Raw genomic sequence first — 20076 nt, forward strand, 5'->3', positions numbered from 1 at the left:
CACACACACACACACACACACACACACACACACACACACACACACACAGAATTTAAGGTCTGGTATCCTTAAAGGGAAGAAAACCCAAACGCCAAATACCCACTTGTTCCTTTAAATTCAGTGGATGTGCTTCCCTTCTTCATGAATGGAACCCAAGCAACATCCATTTGACCCTTGAACACCATGGGATTGACTGCGCAGGTCCACTTACATGTGAATGTTTTTGATAAATACAAAACAGTACTACAAGCGTATTTCCCTTCCTTATGGTTTTCTTTTCTTCAGCTTCCTTTATTATAAGAATAGAGTATATAATACCTATAACATACAAAATATGTGTTCATTGGCTATTTGTTATTGGTAAGGCTTCCTTCTGGCCAACAGTCTACTAGTAGTTGTGGGGGAGTAAAAAATTACACGCAGATTTCCCCCTGCACACGGGACTGGGGGGCAGTGTTCCTAACCCCCATGTTGTTTAGGGACAACTGTATATATTCTTTGAGAGAGACATACAGAGTTTGCAAATGACATTATAGTCAAAAGGCGCCATGAAAACAAAGATGCAGTACCTAACCTTCCCACTTAAAATAAGCCTTTGTTCACTGCCGCAAGGGCATGCCCTGTGGTGTTAACCCAGGGGTGCTCATCTCTGCCTCTTGCCACTTGCTAGATCCTTCCAAGGTGTGTAACAACCTCTCCCTTTGCATTCTATCCTCAGAAAGCCCAAAATGGAAGAGAAGGCTCAGGGCAGGGGGCCAACCTTCACCAGGCACTTTTCACCCTGCAATCCTGCCTCATAAATGAAGTCTATTACCATGCAAAGTCCTCATAATTGGGCACAGTTAACAAGCAGAGGTCTTCGCATGTTTAAATGACTGACAACACATAGCCTTCTTATTAAGCAAGCAGACATTAAGTAAGAGCCCAAGCATTACGTTTCAACATCATCAAATGAGAAGAGGCCGTGACTGGTCCTTCAATTGAGTCATCAGGCTTCCCTGCCTTGTCTGATGGTTACGATTTGGGCCTTTCCACACTGTCGCTGAATACTTTTGAGGCCAATGTGGCTCACATTCAATGACTATACACACCAGCTTCCCTAAAGCCCCCAGACTCATTTGAGAACATTATCTTTTGAAAGCTGGACTCTGTCTAGACAAGTAAGTGCTAATCCGTGACAAGACTGCTTATCGGGATACACCTACCTGGACCAAATTAATCCACTTATCGTCGGGGCTGATGGTTCATTGCAGAGCAAGTCACTGTGTGCTCCTGAGACTCAGGGCTGGTTATAATGAATCCACTTAGCTAAAACTTAAGGAAAGCTCACTGGGAGAAGAGAGGGGGAAAAAAATCACATGGAAAAACATGTGACTGGGGTAACAATGGACTAGACGAGGCAAAACCCAGGCCCAGTATTTGGAAAGTGTCTTTTAGGCACGAAAGTGTCAGCGCAGTAACAATGAGTAACTATCCACACAAGCTGACGGAGGTAGGGCAGCTGCCCGGCCATCCCGAAAGGCCTCCTGGCCATAGCTCTTGTCAGCCCAGTTGGCAGCAATGCTGGGGACCCGAGGAGAGTGAGGGGCATGGTGGGAGCTCTGCCCCGGGCATCTCCATCAGAGCTTCTGGAAAGGGGTCGTCTCTTAGTGCAGTAAGCAGAGTGCCTCTGAGAGAGAGCTGATATGGGCAGGGGGGTAACTGTCAGACAAGCCTCACCAGAGCTGGACTCTGAGCTCGCTGCTGTCCCTGCTGATCAGGGGGTCAGGCAGGGTCATCCCAGGGTCCAGCTGGGCCCGCTGGTCAAGGGCAATCCCCTTAAGGGGTGACCTGAAGCAGCGGCTTGACTCAAAAGCCAATGTCAGGCAGTGGGCCCCGCAGGGGACAGCATGTGACTCTGACAGGACCAGCAAGCGATGAGGAAGGTGGCCCCTGGCCTTAGCCTCAGTGTCGACAAGGAAGTAAGTTTGGATCAATGCTCTCTTCCCTTGGCTGCCCATTGGAACCCCTGGGGCCCATTAAAAATCTCTGGGAGCAAAACACAAGCTTTGAGAGCTAGAAGGAACCTGGACCATCTGGGCCAACCAACGCTATCCTCACAAAAAGGTAATTTCCTCCGTGGCTCCAGCTCTCCCCATGTAAGGAGCCCCCTTCCTGGCTATAAAACGGGCCACTGGAGGGCACAGTTATGCCTTCACAGGTGTGAAGGAAGTAAGGGCATCATGGATACCTCAGTTACACAGGTGATGGGCAAGCTGAGGTCATGGCTTAAATCTGCTCAGTTATTATGACCTCAAAAAAGAAAAACACAACCACCACAAAATAACCTATAACTAATATAGTCATAAGACATGCACATACTTGTACTTTATTTGCTTTTTTACCAATGTCTTTTACCCGCTGACCATCTCCCTCAGACAAAACTGAACCACACTAGACGGTGGGCTGACTCAAGTGAGGGGCCATGCTTTCCTCACTTGTTTGGCCTAGGGACAGAGCATATTTTAGCAAACAGTAGATACTCAATTAAGGCTGGCTGAATAAAATGATGAACTCCATCATCAGGCAGGGGGGTTCTCATGGACTTTTCCCAAAAAGCACCTGATTTTCACTCAGTGCTTTTCTATACACAGTTATCAGTGGGCTCTCTCTACTCAATATATGAGTTCCCAGTCTGATCAACAAAAGCTCCAACAGCATCCTCAGAAAGCTTCCCAATGTTGCACTGCAACAGGAAGTAGAGGGAGGCAGAAGACCCTCATCTAGCGGAAGGGCAGGAAGGAAGGGACAGCTGAGTGACAGTCACAGGTATAAGACATGATGTTTAAAATGGGTTTCTTCTAAGGGGGTGCCTGGTTAAGCGTGTGCCTTCGGCTCAGGTCATGATCTCGGGGTCCTGGGATCGAGCCCTGTATTGGGCTTCCTGCTCAGTGGGGAGCCTGCTTCTCCCTCTCTCTCTGCCCTTCCCCCGGACTTGTGTTCACATTCTCTGTCTCTCATTCTCTCTCAAATAAATAAATAAAATCTTTTTTTAAAAAATGGATTTCTTCTATTATTACACATTCATTTTTCCAAGTGGAATTTGAACTGCTTTTATGACTATAAAAGTAACACATCTCACCATAAAAAAATTCAAATCAGGAAACGTATAAAGTGGAAACTGAGAAATGACCTGCAAACCCAGTGGCTAGGGGAACCCTGTAAGAATTTGATGTCCTCTCAGACCCTTTCCCTAGTTCCACATCTACCTAGAAATGTAAATATATATATATTTGTCTGTAACTGAAACCGTGAAAAGAAAAAAGAGTTGACTTTATAAAAGCAAGGGGCAGTGGGAACAGCACCCTGCCTTCGGACAAAGCTGCAATCTGTCTCCACCTGTGGAGACGCTCACAGCGCCTGAGCAGGGTATGAAGAAGGAGGGGCCAACAAAGAATCCAGGGTTCTCGCCTAGAGTACCCTGTTCTCCAGCTATGGAAGGACGTCAGCAGAGGTGAGAGGTGGGGGACCAAGGGCCACCAGGAGGAGTGGGTTCCAACCTCACCTCGAGGCCTGGTCCCGATGCCTGCAGGTTCACAACATCAACCTGCAGGTGTGGGGGAGTGGTCCGAAACCTTTCTGGGGTCTCCGAGAACTCCAAGGACTATCAGGGTGCAGACCCCCTTCCCGAGGTAAAGCTGGTGCTACAGAGCTGCAGGCAAGGAGTCAGGGCTGGACACGAGGAAGTCCCACCTCAACCAAGAGACTAAGGGAGCTTCATCTCTTAAGTCTCCTTTTCTGACTTATAGAGCTCAAAGCTTCCAAGAGGCCCAAACAGGACCCAGCAAGAAAACAGGGAGGCCACTCACCTAGAAACTAGCAGGGCTGGTCTCTTTAGCAGATAGAAAATCTCTTGGTAAAATGCCCTGAGATCCTACCCTGTCTCTTATATCTCCACATCACAGACCTATTCTTTTGTTCTAAGAATAGTGTTCAGTTCATGCACAAGAGGTGTTCCTAGAAAGCAGAGCAGAAGTCTGTAATTGGTAAGCTTATTTACTATGGGAGCCTACTACTTAAAGGAACCCTCCTAAAGAGAAGAACCTCCATACATCCAAGAATCATACTGTCATTGATATACCTTTGGGAAAACGCTGGTTTTCAAATACCAGGCTCTCTGAAAGCCAAGTGCACCTCTAATATGCACCATTACTTCCTTCATTTCTCTAACATAGCTCTGAGTTGTTGACACCACAGCATCACAGATTCAGCAACTAAGTTACAATAACTTTGTTCATGATTTGGCAAAAGTTAAAGCCAAGATTCCAGATGCTCCTTTAGCAGAAGTCAAATTAGACTGGGCTCAATGAAGAAGCAAACTGTTTTTGCACCAATACATATGTGTTCACAGATGAAGAAAGAAAAGTCAGCTTTCACCTCTTAATAGAAGCTACATACACAGTCTTAAAGCAAAATCGGCCTTAGCTTCAGCATGAAGATGTTTTTAATAGATTCAGGCTTAATTCTGCTTTGCACGGATCTAAAGCCTTGTCCAGCAGCAAAAGTGGTGATGGAACTGAAGATGGCCCTTATTGCTCACCTGGCCACGGCTGCCTGTCTGACTGTGGAGGAGACCCCAGAGGAGAGCCAAGGAATCTATCACTGCAGTGGCAGGCTAGCTGGGCCAGGCCCCCAGGCTGGGGCAATCAACCAACACCCTACTGGACCAATCAGCCCTTGCTCTGCCTCTGAGCAAAGGACACACAACAGGCTTGCCTGTGAAAAAACCTTCCACAGCAGCTAATGCATCTAAAGCCAGCTCCATACCCGGAATACGGATGGAAACAATTCAAACACCCCAGCGGGTCGTGGAAATTTTCCTTGTAAAAAGAAGGAAAATAGAGGATTATCTTTAAGAAAAGGGGGGGGGGTCACCTGGGTGGCTCCATCGGTGAAGTGTCTAACTCTTGATTTCGGCTTGGGTCATGATCTCAGGGTCATGAGATCGAGCCCCACATGAGATCGAGCCCCACATGAGATCGAGCCCCACATCAGGCTCCATGCTCAGTGCAGAGTCCGCTACATTTTTATACGCAGGTCAAGAAAGCAACTTTAAGTGTTTACAGAGAATACAAAAGCACTTGGCTTGCCTGAGTTTACTTTCATTTCAAAGTTCTCATCAGACTTGCCAAATCCTGGAAAACCAAGGTGTGAGGTCATCTCAGTATTTAGGGCTGTTCAGAGACAGACTTGTTGGCAGGATTTAGAGACTGGCCAGGTACTCCCTCCTCAGATGCCTGGGTCCACGCTGCCCACCACCACCCTGCTAACCTTACAAAACACCCTTTTCGTCATGTCATTCCCCAGGGTAAGATCCACAAAGATTTGCTGTGGAAACAAGTTCAAACTCCTCTGACAAAGGGACTAGATGGGGAGGTCAGAAGACAGCAGTGTCCCACATCACCCTGGGGCCCTGCAAAGGCCCTTGCCCAGTCTCCTGGGACACCCTCAGGGTATCAGGAAATAAAGGGGCCAGCCAGGGCCGTGGGCTGGGTGACAGTGTTGTGTTCTAAATTGACCAAACGTGCAGAAAGCAAAAACCAAAAGCGGACATAATCAGGATTCAGAAAGGTTTGGGGTTTTGTGTGGCTGAGCGATAAATGATGTTGTTCTTGTGACAAAACATGCTGGATACCAACCTGGGGATCGAGGGGAAAGAGTGAGGACCAAGCCAGGACATGGTGAGGGAGGGAAAGAGAGATGACCAATGGAAAACCACTCAAGAATAAAAGGGTTAGCTTCACCCTGGAGACAAAAGAGCTCTGTCGATCTAACATAACCAGTGCAAGAAGTATGGGGCCAAGTCATGGATGTTCTGGATGGGCATCAGAATTCAAGCAATCAAATCCAGCGGTTCTCTGCAAAAGGGATTCCCTGGGCCAGGTGGGGGAGGGCGATTGGAAATCCAACACCTTGGGCTCAGAATTTAAGGCCAGGAGAGACCAGGTATGGCATGAGTGAGCTCAAAGGAGAACCAAAATTCAACTGGGAAGAGGCAAGGAGGAGCAACCCGACTAGCGTGAGAGTGTCAAAAGGCAAATCTACGGCGGATTTCTCATACACCTGTCCTACCAGAGCTGAACAGGATGGAATACCAGGTATGTACCAGGCACAGAGGAATCCTTGGAAGCAAAGTCAGGGAAGAACCTAAAAGGAGCCAGGAAACAGGCCCCCTATCAGATGGCCAGAGTGGGTTCTGGGAGGAGCTAGAATGGATGGGTGGGGCTGGGGTTGGCGCCACTTAAGTGTGAGTGCACCCTCACGCAGTGTGTCTTTCTGACACCAGAAGAACAAAAGAGGTGTGCGAACACCTGCAGGGCTCCTGTCGGGGAACAGGGGTGCAGACGCAGTAGGCTGGGGTTGTTTCCTGAGAAAGAGGCTGAATGCAACCGGTTCCCGAGCCTGGTGAAGGCCCACGAGCACCGAGTTGTATCTGATGGATGTGTGGCCTCCATTCATCTCAAGCCTCTTCAGGAAGCGTGTTTCATCCTGGACACTCTTCTCTGTCCTCAGGACGGGGCGTTCTCTTAAAGACCGTACCCTGACAATGGGCTGAGCACGGGCGACCGCACTTCCTTGCCCTATCATTAGGAGGACTTACTGGCGCTTTGCAAGAATGCCTTTGCAGGCTCAACACTTTCTAAGCCACATACACACTTTCCATTCAAAAGCAAAAAGAGGGCTCTCTACACTCAGCTGTGTGGGGTTTGCCGCACAAAGGCTGAGGTGCACCTCCTCCACGAGAAAGCCCAACTCTGGCAGGAGGGGCACCCCTCTCCCTGGCTCCCCAGTCCTGGAAAGATGAGAGCTAATTTAATTAGGACCAGCAGGGAGTCAGGAAGGCTGGTTACTTCCACATCAGTATTTAAAGGGACCTCTAGGAGGCTGCCCTTGCAGCATAATCGCTCCCCTGAGTTTCTCCCTTGGTTCCCAGCCTGACCTTTCTCTGTTCTAAAGGGCCTTCAGGAGAAATGGATTTTGACAGCTCAGAAACAGCATGCAATTATTTATAGCAAATTCAGGATTGACGGGGTTCCATCAATCTTTATTTTCTAGTTTTTCAGATTAACCTTGGCCCACGCTCAATAGCAGCTTATGGAAACAAAGACTGATGCTTCCTTGTCCATCCGGCTTCAAACCACAGCATCCTCTCTCCTAACACGGGGCCCAGGTGATCTCATTTCTTTCTGGAAGGCTTTTTAAAAATGCCTTATTTCTCCTGCCCCAAATGTTAATTCCCTTTATTGAAGCTGAATGGGGATTGGGGACTTCAGAATCACTGGCCTCATAAGGGGTTTATGGGGCAAGGAATGCCCCCAAGTGTGACCGAATCTTAGTTCAAAAGAAAACTCAGAATCTACTTTACTTGCTCTTCATCCATCCAAATCCTACACTCTCCTCCTAAGGCACCATGCAGAGCCACCTGCTCTGCAAAGCTGTCCCTATTTCTGAATTCCTACGTTTGGTATCTTTACTGTATTAGGAAATATTCATATCTAGATACTTGTAGAATGATTGATTTTATTCTTTTATCTTTAAAGATTTTATTTATTTGACAGAGATAGAGCGAGAGAGGTAACACAAACAGAGGGTAGTGGGAAGGAGAAGCAGGCTTCCTGCTCAGCAGGAGCTCGATGCAGGGCTCGATCCCAGGACCCTGGGACCATGACCTGAGCCGAAGGCAGACGCTTAACAACTGAGCCACCCAGGAGCCCCGATTTTATTCTTATTTTTAAACCCTGTATCTCCAACCAGACTGCAAGTACCTTGACCAGATAACTGTCTTTCCTTCTTTGGAACTCCTTTAATAACTACATTACCTTGTCATAACAAATGTTAAATAAATCCTGAAGTATAGCACAGCATAGTCTGTGGCTACCGCTGGCCCACTCGGGGGGCGGGAGCGGGGGGGCCAGGGATGGATCTTCACTGCTCCCGTGAGACCCTCGGGCAAGCCAACAGAAGCCAAAGCCATACTGAGAATGAGTTTCAAAACCAAAGCTGGGACCTTGGGGGATCATCGGATCACTGATATTCAAACTTCTGAGCAGCAGGATGTTTTTTTCAAACTAATTTTATGTCAAATCCCAATATGTAAAATAGATTAGAATGATTGAAAATTTTATAAATTGGATGTATAAAAGGTACTTATAACTCAACCACTATTAGAGCAGAGAAGCTATTTTGATGTACAAACAGTATGAAACCAGGAATTATGGATGACATTTCTAGTCTAAGATCAATGTCAGCATCTAATTTGTTTCTTTTGGTCTTGGTTGTACAGTACAGAGATAATCTCAACTGACACAGATAAGTAGGTGCCTATGGCAACCATTTTTAAACATCTCAGGACCCAATTCAATTAAATAGATGTGGCAGGTGAAGCTTAGTTGCACAAAATCAACTTATTCTGGCAGCACAAATTAATTAATGCATAATTAATGCATACATAGTTACCCATGTGATAGGGTTTGCTATAGAACATTATCGGGTTTATATTTTACTGCAGTTTTTAGAACATTTACATACAACTATATATACGTAAATATCATATATTATGCATGTTAAATTTATATTTATATATTAATACACAACTATATATGTACATACATACCATATGTATTAAATTATGTATGTATATATTATATACATGTACATTACACCTCAAAATGTTAAACACAGAATTACCCCACATGACTAGCAATTCCATTCCTAGATATAACCCAAGAGAAACAAAAGCATACCTCCGTAAAAATTTGCACAACAGCCAAGATGTGAAAACAACTCCAATGTCCAACAACTCATGAATGAGTGAACAGGATACAATACGATTTGTCCATAAAAAGAGTAAACTATGGACACATGCTACAAAACGGATGAACCTTGAAAACATGACACTAGGTGAAAGAAGCCAGTCACAAAAGACCCCATATTGTGGAATTCCAAATATATGAACTGCCCAGAACAGGCAAATCCCTAGAGACAGACCGTGTCCTTTAGTGGTTGTCCAAGTGCTGGGTGTGAGACGTGCGGGGAATGGGGAATGGCTGCCAATGGCCACAGGGTTTCTTTTTAGGGTGATGAAAATGTTTGAAAATTACATAGTGGTGATGGTTGTACAACTTTGTGAGTATACTAAACCCACTGCATAGTACACTTTAAATGGATGGTGGTGTGAACTGTATCTCAATCAAGCTGTTAAAATACTTACATATGATATATAAATGCTAAAATATCTATGCTATATATATATATATATATATATATAAATGCATATTGAGGAAAAACACATAGTGAAAAATAGATCAACTGTTTGTGGAATTGCGAAAGTTCTTGCCGAGCTCCTCAGAGCTCTAGATAACACAATGTTGAAGACTATGGCTCTGGTTCAATTTCCCTTGACCAGAGCTATGGAGACTGAGAGGTTGCCCGACCTGCCCAGGCCAGAGGCAGATGGGAGGAGAGCAAGGCTAGGGTGCAGACTACCTTCCAGCAGAGGGGCTTCCTTTCCTTTTTCATGTGGGTCGAACTGGTCCTTTTGGGTTTGTTTCCAGCCCTCCACACCAGGCAGTGTGGGGGAAGGGAAGGTGGACCTGGGCAAACCCTGGAAAGATCCTGGAAACCCTGGAAAGACAAAACCCAACACCTGCTGAGCACCCACAAAGCCACCCTTTCTCCCTGTGGGGCAAACAGGCAACCTCCTTGATGCACACATCCAAGTGTTTGTTTGGAGCTCTGAGACTTCAATTTCCATAACTTATTTCCCTAGCCTCTAGTGGAAGCCACGCGGGCAAAGGACTCCCTTTGTATTAAAGGCTGATCCTGTTTTCTAAGAGAGAACCTGAGAGCAACTTCAGGCATCCAAGAAGCAAGACGGAAGACAATACCCCCTCTGAGGTGCTTCTGTGCTCCCGTCAGCATCTGGGGAGGTAGTTTAATTTTTTAACAGCTCTTCCGGAGCCCTTTGAAAATATATTATTAGAGCATCTGCCTCACCATATACATAATTAGCAACCACAGTTCTAATTACCAGGCTGTTCAGGAAAGTTTCCAAAGTGAATTTGCGGCATAAGAACTGTGCCTAAAACCACATGAATATTCACTTAGATGTAATGTGGATTCAACTGTTCATTGGATTCTTTACAAAAGCCTATCCCAGAGGCCTGAATGGCCCCTTTATGCCAGGGCTTCTGTATGATACCACATGGTTATTGTGGAAAATAATATTCCTAACAACCTGGAAGGTGGGGGGGAGGGGAGATACATGGTTTTCAGCCAATGTTTTCAGAAAGCAATGGACTAAAATAAATGCGATCACCTGCCATTTTATTTCCCTAAGGAATTTTTTTTTTAAGATTTTACTTATTTATATGAGAGGAAAGAAAGAGCACGAGTAGGGGGAGGGGCAGAGGGAGAGGGGGCAGCAGACTCCCCGCTGAGCCCAACATGGCACTCGATCCCAGGACCCTGAGATCACGACCTGAGCCAAAGCCAGGCGCTTAACCCACTGAGCCACCCAGGCGCCCTTTCCCTAAGGATGTTCAATGGTGTCACTCTTCAGCACAGGATCCTTAGACTGGGATGCCTGACTTCCCAGGGGTTTTGTGCACTTTTAAAACCAGATGCAAAGTGTGTATGTGTGCATGTACATATGTCCACTTCCCCCTCTTTTCTAGAAAAGAGTCTATGAGATCCCAAGAAAAGATTAGAAACCACTGTTATCAAGCAGAGGATGGTGCTAACGGGGTAGCAGAGGTAACAGGCAGAGGTCCAGATTCAGCTGTCACTATTATGTGACGCTAAGTGAGACGGCATTACCCTTGTTATTACTGTCACCACAATACACACAAGTACTCAACGGTCCCGGGCATCAGGGATACAAAGAAGAGTGAAGAAACGCTGACTCAGCCCCCGTTCTGGGTGACTTGTGACCTTGTATGGAGACAGGGCAAACATAGTTCTAAAATGTCAAGACTTTGGGGCGCCTGGGTGGCGGAGCTCGTTAAGGGTCCAACTCTTGATTTCAGCTCAGATCATGACCTCAGGGTTATGACATCGAGCCCCACATCAGGCTCCGTGCTGGGCATGGAGCCTGCTTAAGATTCTCTCTCTCCTGCTCCCTCTGCACCCTACCCCACACTCACACTCCCTTTCTCAAATAAATAAAATCTTAAAAACAAACCACCTTCAAGACTTTAGTCAGATTCTCACGGGCCAGAGCTTGGGATGCAGGTGAGCTCTGAGCTATGCCTCTTTGTCACGGACACAAGGCCAACGCAGTTGTAGGGAACCAGAACTCCAGCGAAGGCCCATGTGGTGGGTGGGTGCCTGATGGGGGCCAGGCCCAGGGAGTTGGGGTTCCAGGGGGTGGCAGCCATCTGGGGAGAAACTGAGGGATGACAGTCGAAGCGACACCAGACTAGAAGTGAGAGCCCTCTTTGAAAACTGAGTAGATTTCTAAAAATCGCAAGGAAAAATAATAACACTTTGATCTGTCAAAAGTCAAATAGTAACAAAACAGAAAGACGTTGTAAAGCTCTACCAAGAAATAGAGGCATAAGTGAAGGCATGCAGGGCTGACAGGCGGATATATACCACGGGAAGGCTCGGTGCGCAGGAAACTTCCCCTTGCCACGTGGGACAAAGCTCACCAGAATGATACACCATGTGTGCATTCAGCCATTCAGCCATCACGCATTACACACCCGTGACGAGGTGCTGGGGAGCACGATGCCTGCCTCCAAGAACAATCTGGTGGGGAGACCCATTAAGACAGAATTACAAAAGTGGAGAGTGCGCCAAAAGGTGTGTTCGAGGTGAGAGCAAGGAGGAGCAAACCAGGGAAGGCCTCCTGGGTGTCAGCGCTGGGAAGGACCCAGGAGATCACTAATCCAGGGGAGGAGACCTCGCACCACCCAGCTGCCCAGGTCATGTGCTGGCAAAGCCCAGCAGCCTCCAATCATGGATGACACTATCTGGTCATCCCCGAAGGGAAGAGCAAACCCTCACCTTCTTTGCAGCCAACACATTTGAACAAAGGTTTTAACCTTACCAACACAAAACACCCCTCCAATTTGTCCTTGCTCCCTGCTCAGTCTGAGACATTCTGTTCCTGGATTCTGACATGTGTCCTTTGAAATTGAAGCTTGTCAAGCATCAGGACAGGTGAGGCTCGCTCTGAGGCTGGTCTGTGCCTACTAAATTGGCTCTAAGATTTAATGCCTTATAATCATCAACAGCCCATTTTCCCAGGTTCATAGAAAACCCAGCAGCCTGGCTTTGGCTTCTGCTTTTAGACTAATAAAAAGCATGCGGGCATCAAGGGACCCAATGCCCATCAACATGCTGCCTGAGAAGCCTTGGGTGTGTGGTCTTGGAATCCAGAACACTGAGCATAAAGCTCAGAAGCGTCCCTGCCATCCAACCCTCCAGAGGCCCAGAGCGAAGGTGTGGGAGAAAGGGGACAGTCATCCTGTGTGTGCTCAGATATTCCTTCCAACAGCACTGAGGCTCTCAGGAGGAACATCACACCAGATCAAAAAGCCGGCAGGCCCTGGTTACACATTTATATTTCATTTTGTGAACATTCTGTACTAAGCACTCTGCTAAAGGTTTTTTTTTTTTTTTTTAACATTTGAGAGAGTGCACGGGCAGGGGGGAGCGGCAGAGGCAGAGGGAGAAGCACAGCCCCCTGCTGAGCAAGGAGCCCGATGCGGGACTTGATCCAGGACCCTGGGATCATGACCTGAGCCGAAGGCAAATGCTTAACCGACTGAGTCACCCAGGCGACCTTCTGCTAAAGGCTTTAGAGATATCTCTGTGTTTACTTCTCACAACACCCCTGCAAGGTAGGTCCTACTGACTTCCATTTTACAGATGGAGAAACTGAGGTCCCAACATGGTGTATAACTTGCCCAAGGGCACAGAGCCAGAAGGTGGTAGGTAAGGAATGGGGAAATGTCTATACGACACAGTCTGAGGTGGCACTTTGCAAAGGGAGATTCATTCTTGCATCTCGCCTTTTCCAGAACTACAGCTCACAACAAGTGTCTCTTACAGAAGGAATGGGGCTGTCTTCCAGAGGAGAACTGGGAAGGACAGAGGGCTGCTCAGTGATTCCTCCCTCCTGCAGGGCTAGCTGACCCACTCAGGGCCACCGCCAAGCCTGGGAAGGAGCCACCTACTCTGAGGCCCCCTGTGACCCCACAGGTGGCTGGCTCCAATAAGGGGAAAACCAACGGGATTTTGAAGGAGTCTCTGGAGAGCCTCTGCAGGTCACACACCACTTCAAGCCCCCTCACTACCTATGGGAGCAACACACCTGTCCCACAGTCCTTGCAAATTCCGATGAGTTCTCCAGAAGTTTGTTTCAAAACAAGTGAAGCTCTTTCTGTCTCTGCTACCTTTGAAAGGAAGCTCTTCTAGCTTCAAACAACTTCAAAGTTTATTTTCCAGTGAGAGCTATTTTGCCAAAAAAATAAAGTTTCACCCAACTGGGGAGGGATGATGGTTTTTAAAAAATTAACTCCGGGGACGCGTGGGTGGCTCAGTTGGTTAAGCGTCTGCCTTCGGCTCAGGTCATGATCCCAGGATCCTGGGACTGAGCCCCGCATCGGGCTCCCTGCTCAGCGGGGAGCCTGCTTCTCCCTCTCCCACTCTCCCTGCTTGTGCTCTCTGTCTGACAAATAAATAAAATCTTTAAAAAAAATTTTTTTAAATAATAAAAAATTAACTTTGGAGCACACAGCAGTTTGTTTGTTCATTGGAGATCTTTCCTTTGCTTGGTGACTGCAGCTATTCATGGGGCAGCAGGAGCAGAGCGGCGGTTGGACAAGCGGTCTAAGACTTCGGCATGGGGTAAAAGAAAATGGCCCCAGGGGCGCCCGGGGGGCTCAGTCGGTTGAGCATCCAACTCTTGGTTTCAGCTCAGATCATGATCTCAGGGTCAGGGGATCGAGCCCCGAGTCAGGCTCCTCGCTCAGAGCAGAGTCCACTTGTCCCTCTCCCTGCCCCTCCCACGTCTCTCTTTCATAAATAAAATCCTTAAAAAAGAAAAGAAAAGAAGAGAAAATGGCCCGAGCCATGCAGACTGCCTACAGATCCACAGCTGGGAAAGCACCCTGCAAAGAGCTGACCACCAAAGCCCCCGGGGAAAAGCACCCCCTCTACCAGTGGGGAAAAATCCCCACGGCCACAGGTCTGGGACCATTGCGCTTCAGGAGGTCCATGGTTACCAGAAATCCACCAAGCCTGAGCATCTGATCCAGAAGCTGCCTTTCCAGAGGTTGGTGAGGGAGATTACTCAGGATTTCAAAACCCATCTGAAGTTTCGGGGTGTCGCCATTGCCTCGCTTCTGGAGGCCAGTGAAGTGCGGCTGGTGGGCTTCTTTGAAGATCCTAATCTAGGTTCCATCCAGGCTGAGCATCACCATCGTACCCAAAGACATCTAGTTGGCTCACTGGATACGGGAGGGGGAAGCTTAAGTGAAGGCAGTTTTTATGGTGTTTTGTAGTAAATTCTATAAAATATTTTCGTTTAATTTGTAACTTTTTTTTGGTAAGAAACTGTTTATAATATGTTGCATTGGTACTTGAATCACTCCGTCTTTCCCTCAGGACGACTGTGAAAAGCGACTCTTCACAGGCCTCGGTGATGTGAGTACTATTGCTCAGGAGGAGCCAAGTTGCTAAGATGCAGAAGGGACGGGTCTCATGATGCATGTTTCTGTATGTGAATGACTTGTTGGGTAGCTATTAAAGTACTAGAACTGATAAATGTGTACAGGGTCCTTTTGCAATAAAACTGGTTATGACTTGATTCAAGGGTTTAACCATTGGGGCTGTTAAGTCTGACCATACATCACTGTGCCAGAATGTGGGCTTTTTCAAGGGTGAAGATAACAAGTCTTAACCACAGTGTAGCTTAAAGTTACAGTTTCCTTAAAAAAAAAAAAAAAAGTAAACATGGTAGTGATAGAATACACTATGTGCATTTATAATAGTTATTTTTATATATTGTAGTGTCAACATTTTTATTTTTTTAAAAGATTTTATTTATTTATTTGAGAGAGAGAGAATGAGAGATAGAGAGCACGAGAGGGGGGAGGGTCAGAGGGAGAAGCAGACTCCCTGCTGAGCAGGGAGCCCGATGTGGGACTCGATCCTGGGACTCCAGGATCATGACCTGAGCCGAAGGCAGTCACTTAACCGACTGAGCCACCCAGGCACCCTAGTGTCAACATTTTTAAATTAAATGTTTTACGTTAAAAAAAAATTAACTTTGGGGCGCCTGGGTGGCTCAGTCATTAAGCGTCTGCCTTCGGCTAGGGTCATGATCCCGGGGTCCTGGGATCGAGCCCCACATCGGGCTCCCTGCTCGGCAGAGAGCCTGCTTCTCCCTCTCCCACTCCCCCTGCTTGTCTTCCCTCTCTCAGTCTTTCTCTGTCAAATAAAAAAAAATAAAATAAAATAACAATAAAAATTAAAAAACTAAAAAAAAATTAACTTTGGAACCTTGGATTGGGCCACACGGCAAGCTTTGCTCTTGGAACTCTAAGGCTCCATTAACAGAACTGTGTTTTCCTCACAGACTAGGCAGGTTCTTTGTAAAAGGTCTGACATGACAGGCTTAATGTATTTAACCATAGGACCAGGTCTTTAGGTGACTGGGGCCCAGTGGAGACCCTGCATCATGGGGACCTGTGGGGGGATCCCTCCAGCACAGATGGGCATGTGCAAACATCTGACTGCTCTTCTGCCCCATGGAGGGCCGTGCCCTCGTCCTCATCACAGGAGGCAGTGGGGGGGGGAGCTCCTCCTGAGGAAAGAAGCGGAGGGGCCAGGGACTCCTCTTGCAGGCTCAATAGTCAGCCCTGGCCTGGAGCTCTATGCCTTGCTTGCTTTCCTTCTTCTTTTTAAAGATTTTTATTTATTCATTTGAGACACAGAGATACAGAGAGAGAGAGAGAGAGAGAGAGAGAGAGAGAGAGCATGAACAGGGAGAGAGGGAGAAGCAGGCTCCCCACCGAGCAGGGGCCCGAAAGATGTATTTTTTTTGTATTTGAGAGAGAGCATGCAAGCGAGTGGGGGGAGGGGCAGAGGGAGCGAGAGTCTCAAGCCGACTCTGTGCTAAGCTGAGCATGGAGCCCGACATGGGGCTCGATCCCATGACCCTGAGATCATGACCTGAGCCGAAACCAAGAGTTGGCCGCCCAACCGACTGCGCCACCCAGGTGCCCCTATGCTTTGCTTTTTTCTGCCATTAAATTTTTTTTTATTGTGATAAAATATGCATAACATAAAATTGCCATTTTAACCATTTTTAAGTGCACAATTTAGTGGCATTAAGTACATTCAAATTGTTGCACCACCATTAGCACCATCCATCTCTAGAAATTTTTCATCCCACACTGAAACACAATCCTCTTATTAAATACTAACTTCCTAGTCTTCCTCCCCACAGGCAACCACCATCCTATTTTCTCTCTGTGATTTTGATTACTTTAGGTACTTCACGTAACTGGAATCATTCAACACTTGTACTTTTGTGTCTGGCCTATTTCACTTAGCACAATGTCCTCAAAGTCCATCCACATTGTGCATGCGTCAGAATTCCCTTCCTTTTAAAGACTGAATAGTCATATACATCGCTATTGGGCTGAGACATTCATCCGCTGATGGATATGTGGGCTGCTTCGGCTGTTGTGAATAATGCTGCCGTGAGCGCAAGTGGGCAAATACCTGTTTGAGTTCCAAGCCCGTTTTGTTTTGCTTTTTTTACTTTTAAAAGGCAAACTGGTATCAGTTCCATCAGATACCTCAGGGGTTGCCCCTGGGTGACCCTGAGGGGCCTCAGGTGTGAAAGGGCAGAGGGAGTCCCAGGAGCTGCCACCATCTGTCTTGCCCACACAGCCACGGATGTCACCCAGAGAGTTGCCAGCTCAGCTCTACGGTGTTTATGGGAAATGGCCCGTTGCTTCTAAGTGTGAGAATTGACGGAAGGGTACAAGCCCTTGCAGGCTCAGGTATCCTTCCACGCCCCCCAGACACACCCTCCCCTCCAAGGAGGCAAAGCTGCCTGCTAAGCTCCCCCAGGGCATACCTTGGGCTACAGGGGTTCTGGTTTGGAATGGCCCCTTCCCTCCTCCCTCTTGCCCCTCTCTGCAGAGCCTCTCCTTGCTCCCATGGCATCCTGAGCAGTGCTCCGTCATTGCAGCCCTGCACGGTCTGGTGGATGTTCTTGTCTGGCTCTCCTAAGTGATTCACAGGTCCCTAAGTCCAGGACTAACACACCTTAGGTGCACAATAACTACCTGTTAAATGACTGAACAAACCAAAATAATCAGCACCTCAAAACCCCCCAAAACAATTAGCACCAAATTAACACTATCCAAATTACGACCAACAGAATCTAACCAATATGATTTCCATACGGATGGCACCTTGCTAGCCTTTTAAGGGCTAGTATTTTGAAAGAGCCAATAAAAGCACAAAAAGGGAGGCATCTGGTAAATAAAACAGACCCTGAATCTCCAAACAGCTTTTGAAAAAATTGGCCTGCTGCTGGCCTGAGGATTCGCAGTGAGGGTGTTGGGGGGACAGTCCCAGGTGCACACAGGTTTCCAGCCATGTGAGAGGAAACATCCCCGAGTCTCCCAAACAAGTTTGGAAAGTTTTTTTTTTTTTTTTTTTAAAAAAAAAAAAAAAAAAAAAAGACATGGAATTGAAATTACCATTAAGCAAACATAAAATATTAAAAGCATACTCCCAGGAGATTAGGGAAAATAATTTCCGCTGATAGTGATCTCGAGATTAGTTTTATGGAGTGACTCGAGCCACCAGGCAGTGAATGAGCGCTCTGGTTTCTATTTCCAGCTTCCCCCGTCCTGGTTAAGTCGTTTGGAGCTAACTTGCCTTTTTTTTTCCTACCGTAAAATGAGGGGAATGCCACCCTTCCTCCTCCATTAAGATCTTCAGCAGAGAACTCATGCTCAACACAGAACCCGCGGGACACCTGACTCTGGAGGAGGCACCAGGGAGAGAACCCACTCCGTTTCTGAGAACGGAGTGCTATGCAGGCAGCAAGAGTCCCATGCAGGGTACGGTTTCGTGACAAGGGAGGGTGTTCACAATGTCTTACTCAGTGATAAAAGGAAACTTACAGAACGGTATGTGCAGTTTGGGCTCTAGTATTCAAAAAGATAGAATATATTTTGTGTGTGTGTGTGTGTGTGTGTGTGTGTGTGTGTGTGTGTGTGTACATAACCGTAACAGATAATAACTGGTCCATGTGTGCACGTGTCCTACACCAAAACATTACCTGGTCATCTCCAGGTGGTGGGTTTACGGGTAGTTTGAATTTCTGCTTCTTCTAAATGTCTCACACAGGTATTCCTTTTTCTTACCAGAAAAAACAAAACAAAACAAAACAAAAACAAATGTAGTTTGGGAAATGAGGTATCCATGTTATTTAGAAAGATATAAATATGTACTGTTATGGTATTCTGGGTAGGATTAAAGTATCAATTGGAGCCATTACTGAAAAAAATAGGGAGAACGGGCAAGAAATAAAAGGTTGATAAGACAGCCCATTAGGATTAATTTCTGAGCCAATTGCTTGCACACACATGAAAAAAAATCCCTAGAATTGCTTCTTTCCAGTAGACAGGCAATCAGTCACTTCCCTTGAAATGTGAACTTTCAGGCACCAAGTCTGATGAGGAATCATTGCATTCAAACTAAGCTTCCCCTTCCCTTTGTAAATCACCCCTTATGAGAGATTGCTTCTAGATGGGTGGGGGAAAAACAGAACAAAATCTTGAGTGTGATTTATACACATTCATAGCAGTATTCACAAAAGCCAAAAAGTAGAAACAATGGGAATGTCCGTCAACGTATGAATGGATAAGCAAAATGTGGAAAATATACACAATGGAATATAATTCAGCCTTAAAAAGGAAGGAGATTCTAACATATGCCAACATGGATGGCCTTTATGCTGAATGAAATAAGCCAGTTATAGGGCGCCTGGGTGGCTCAGTCGTTAAGCGTCTTGCCTTCAGCTCAGGTCATGGTCCCAGGGTCCTGGGATCGAGTCCCACATCGGGCTCCCTGCTCCGCGGGAAGTCTGCTTCTCCCTCTCCCACTGCCCCCTGCTTGTTTTCCCTCTCTCACTGTGTCTCTCTCTGTCAAATAAATAAATAAAATCTTTAAAAAAAGAAAGAAGCCGGTTATAAAAGGCAAATACTAGGGGTGCCTGGGTGGCTCAGTCAGGTAAGCAACCAACTCTTGATTTCGGCTCAGGTCATGATCTCAGGGTCATGAGGTCAAGCCCCGCTTGAGAGTCTCTCTTTCCCTCTCCCTCTACCCCTCCACCCGCTCTTACTCTCTAGCTTAAGAAGAAAAAAAAAAAAGGCAAATACTGTATGATTCCACTTATATGGGACACCCAGAACAGGCAAATTCAGAGATAGCAGAATTGCGGTTTTTCCAGGGCTGGGGAGAGGGGGCGATGGGGAGTTATTATTTAATGGGTACAGAGTTAAGAGTCTCCCAAGATGAAAAGAGTTTTGGTGATTAACCACAAAACAATGTGGTGGTACTTAATATCACTGACCTGTATGCTTACAAATGGCTAAGACGGTAAATTCGATGTTATATAAAGCTTAGGCATGTGGGTTTACACTCCCTGTTCAGTTCGGTTTACGGATGCAAGGAGCAATTTCTGATACACAGAAACCCAACTTTTCCCATGACCCCTGTCTCCCAGCAGAGGCTGGTCTGTAGTTAAACCTAACACGGGAAAAGAATCTCATTCCCGCTTCTGCAACTGGACACTCAGGGAGAGATGCTTAAAAAAAAAATACACCGGAAAACACACAGCCCACACATGGCCCATGCACTGGCCTGCGCTGCTGGCTGATGTGGGGGCCCGGGAGGTCAGGCGGCACATTCGCCCCAGGCCATCGTGATGACGACACTGGACTGTGTCGACCTGGGGAGTGGGGGGCCTGGCCAACAACAACACAGTCATGGGCT

At 46.8% G+C, this 20076-nt stretch overlaps 1 protein-coding gene across 4 annotated transcripts in view; it reads right to left on the reverse strand.

Annotated features, from left to right (window-relative positions):
* CABLES1 (Cdk5 and Abl enzyme substrate 1) overlaps nt 1-20076 on the reverse strand; it is a 110598-nt gene that overhangs the window by 65480 nt on the left and 25042 nt on the right. The window lies entirely within an intron of this gene.

This window comes from Callorhinus ursinus, unplaced genomic scaffold, assembly GCF_003265705.2.
Source record: "Callorhinus ursinus isolate GAN/ISIS: 27379988/994484 unplaced genomic scaffold, GSC_fseal_2.0 scaffold11, whole genome shotgun sequence".
Classification (NCBI taxonomy): Eukaryota; Metazoa; Chordata; class Mammalia; order Carnivora; family Otariidae; genus Callorhinus; species Callorhinus ursinus.